This window comes from Solanum tuberosum, unplaced genomic scaffold, assembly GCF_000226075.1.
Source record: "Solanum tuberosum cultivar DM 1-3 516 R44 unplaced genomic scaffold, SolTub_3.0 scf00089, whole genome shotgun sequence".
NCBI lineage: Eukaryota > Viridiplantae > Streptophyta > Magnoliopsida > Solanales > Solanaceae > Solanum > Solanum tuberosum.
The window spans coordinates 1269608-1274032 of NW_006239012.1; positions in this window are offsets into that span (position 1 = coordinate 1269608).

The following is a 4425-nucleotide window of genomic DNA, read 5'->3' on the forward strand; positions in this document are numbered from 1 at the left end:
TAAAGATAAATTTAATTGATTTAAGTAGGTATATTTAATTCTTTTCTAAAAAATATATGCACAAAGACGAGAGCAACACAAACACGCAATTTTACAACGTACACATAAATTTCCAAAAATCATTTGCTTTCTTTCAAAAAGACAGAAAAATATCATGAAATAGAAATTGACATAGAAAAATAGCTTGACATAGAAAAAGGTGAAGTGATATTATCTTTCTAAAATTAATTAAGGCATAGCTTGATTGACACTAACGTTATCATTCTAAAGTCACGGTAATAGACATATTTTGACACATGAAGAATGTATATTTCCATTCAAATTACAATTTATAGTTATTACTTATATCCTAAAAAAAAATTAATATCAACAAAGAATTTAAAAATATTTCTAAAATTCATAGATTTGAATGTTTTGACAAAAGAGTTATTTTGATTTCATTTTTCTAGTAAATTTGAATAAGGTACGACTATAAAAAATTATATTTATTAATCACTAAATATTGTGTTGAGATGAATTCGATATGAACAAGGAAAATAATAGAATATATTTTTTATTTTGTAATCTTGACAAGTGATAGCGACATTAACTATGAGTCTTCAAATTATATGGCCCATGAAAACAACTTATCAATCATTTCACACGGCAGAAGTGGAGATCCGACTTTGTCTATGACATGAAAATTGAGTGTTGTAAAACGAAATGCAATAATTAAATCAATACAAAATCAATAAGACTGAACTTACACAAGAGAAAAGGCTATACAAGAACAGTTTCAATCCCCTTAAAACGTTAAAAAAATAAAGTGATTATAATTAGATAGTATGTGAGCTGTGACTGTGAGTAATCTTAAGATATAATGATTTTAAGATACTAACCAAGAGAGAATTTTATAGCACTTTTGAAGAGTCACAAAGTAAACAAGAAAGAGAGTAGATCAATCTGAGTTGTGGTATATTCTTCCATTTTTAATCAGAATTTTTGAATTAGATTCTTGGGAATTAAAAAAAGACATCTCATTAAGAATATCACATCTAATTCTGCAATTCGTGCATTCAAATTTAATCGAACTCTAATCGATAGAAAGAAAGTCTTGATCCCCCTTCTCTTACCTTCAAAAACAAAAGACAAATTATTTGGCAAGCAGACAAAGTACGTCTAATAATTTTCTCTGGCTGACAACTATCTTGCACCAAACAAATAAAGAGTATTAATTACAACAATTCAGGAAAAAAATAATTATGAGAAGACCCGAGATTCGACTCAAGACCCAATCCGACCACGAACCAAGACCCAATGCGACCCCGACCCGAGACCCAACCCGATCCCGACCCAAAACCAGACCTCAACCCTAGATCTGACCTCGACACGAGACCTGATCCCAACCCAAACCCCGACCCAAAATTCGACCCCAACCCCAACCCCGACTCGAGACACAACTCCGACCTCGATCTGAGGATAGACCTCGACCCCAACCTAGACCCGAGACCCGGACTCAACCCCAATCCGTGATCTAACCCTCACCTCGACCCGAGACTCGATTTTGACCATGACCTGAGACCCGACCTCAACCTCGACTCGAAACCCCAAACCTCACCGTGACCCCAAAAAAATGACCCTATCCCCGACCTGAATCCTTACCTAAGACCCCTATGACACCCCAAAAATTTATAAGTTAAGACTCGAACCATTCTTCATTTACTTGTAGGGTCATATTAGGTGATTCTTAAATTGCCCATATGTGTAAAGGTAAATTCTTTAGTGTGGGAATGATTTTGGATAGCAATTAAGGTCACTAGAAACTCCTAGCACAAAGTAGATCGAGTTGAAAGTTTTCTTATCGATTAAGTTTTGATGTAATATTCTACTTGGGTTAACTTCAAACGACCATATCCCTTAGAATATAAGGAGTTACATGGCCCTTAACCTATCAAATGAAAGGTGTTTGATTCTTCTTTCCAACGCCACCAATTTTGCATCAATCCAATTTCTGAGTAAAAAGTTATGACCATTTTAGTAACCTGATATAGTGTTGTGACGAATTAGCCGACGGAAAACATTAAAAGGGTCGTTTTTGTCTTTTTTACCTCTAAGAAAACCCTAAACAAATTTCTTGACTAATTAAATACCCAAAACAATCATATTTTCATCTCTTAATTCATCATTCTCTTCTCTCTCAAACCCTAAGGCAAAACCCTAAGGAAAAATCAAAGTAGAAGAATCCATTCAATATTCTTTCAATCTTTTTTCAAGATTCTTCTCCAAGGTAAGTTTTCTCAAAGAATTCTATTATTTCCAACTCAAATTCTTCCATACAATTGTGAATCACTAATGAAAACCATAATTCTTGGCCATAGAGATTTCAAGAAACTAATTCAAGAATCTCAAGAAGGTTTTCTTGATTGTTCTCCATCAAGTTAGGGTTTGAAGGCTTCTAATCAAGTTCTTCTTCAAGATTCTTCAAGAACCTTGTTCTTCCAGGTATGTAAGGCTATCATAGTATTAGACTAGTTCATCCTCGTGCCCTACATCTACTTTCAAATCAGTAAAAGAGTAATCTAGGATTCTACCCCTAGATTTGAGTATTCTTGAGATGAGTTAATTTTGAGTTCTTGAGTTTCTATTTCATTTTGAAATTCTACTCCTAATTATTGAATTGCTATATGTTATGCATTAACAATCTTGAATTGAGTCGTTCATGTCCATAGTTCCGCATGAACTCTATGAATTGAGTTTTAAATTTTGAGAAGCTTTTACAAGCTAACACTTGAGTTTAAAACTGGGTTTTTGAGGAAGTAAAGATGACTTTTGAAAAAGAGTTGTATTCATGAGTTTTTATATGATTATTCAGGTCCTCAAGTTGAGTCGGTCATATCCATAATTCCAGATGAACCCTACGAATTGAGTTATAAGTCTTGAGAGTCTTTGAAAGCCAATCATTGTGTTTCAAACTGAGTTTTGAGAAAAAGTTTAAAGGTTCTATTTCATAAAAACTAGAGTTTATAATGTTATTTTATTCATATATATATATATTCATATACATATGTACCTATGTTAATTATTGGACTTGAAAGATAAGTTCATAAGTGCATGTTTTCAAGAAAGTAAACATGTCTCGTGTTTTGAAAAGTATTTCAAGTAATATCAAAAGTTCATTCTTTGTAATGGGTGAATTGAGCACAAAAGTTATATTAATTATTTTTGGAGTAGTATCAAGCACTGAGTTGGGTTAGAGTCTTTTATAACTCAGAAGGCCCATAAAACTGCGTAGCCAACGTAGGATAGGATAGCATTGATTCTTCATGCGTCACCTCACCGCCTCTGAGAAGGCATATAGTTGGATTCATAGTCACGATATCATCCTATACCCCTGACCTGGTATAGGATGGGCCCTTGCAACGTGTGGCGGGACGTTGTATCAATGCTAGGCTCATGGTAATGGTTGTTGGTAAAAGAAACTCCCCACAAATAAAGTATATTATTTTCATGTTCCTTTCATTGTATATTTTATTGTAAAGCTTAAATGGTTTTCACTTCATGTTCATGTATTGATTCAGTTGAGTTGTTTTCGGTCATTCAGTTCAGTTATTTGTTTACTGAGTCATATTACATACTCGTACATTCCATGTACTGATGTCATTTGACACATCCTTTTATGATGCAAATATAGGTGTTTATGATTATCAATAGGCGCTTCGTTGAGATCATTCTACACTCCAGTTAGCTTTGGTAAGCCTCCTTGTATTCCAGAGGACTTCACAGTTATTTTCCAGTTAGTAGTTTTGAGGTGTCGTGGGTCTTGTCTCGGCATCCTTCCTTAATAGTAGAGGCTTCATAGATAAACAGTTTTGGAGAATCTTTCATTTTCAGATATTTTCTTTAAAGCTTATGTTTCATACTCAGTATATCCAGTTCAATTTTGAGATTCAATAAATTATTTTTAAACACTTCTTCCAATTTGATGCTTATGTACGCTTGAGTTAGTCTTCCGTTTGTAGTCAGCCAGGATAAAGGTTCGCTTGAGGGCAATCAATGATTTTTGAGTGCCCATCACGTCCAGGGTGTAGGCTCAGATCGTGACAACCCCAACTCGAGACCCGAACCTAAGTTAAGACCCGACCCAGACCTAAGACCCAACTTGAAACCCCGACCTGAGACTTGAGGCCAACACCAATCATGACTCTGACCTGAGACCCGACACCGACTCGAGACCCGACCTCGACCACATTTTGAGACCCCGACTGAGATCGGACCCTAATCCTAATACGTCCAAATTAAACCTCTCAAAAGAAGTATAAAGCGATCGTTGTTTAAATAAAGAACCTAACGAAGGTTAGAGTCTATCCCACGAGGATTAATGTTTAGACTTAGTTCAATTGTTATTTTTCATGCTCTTAGTCGTATTATTTCCATAAAGGTGGGGAG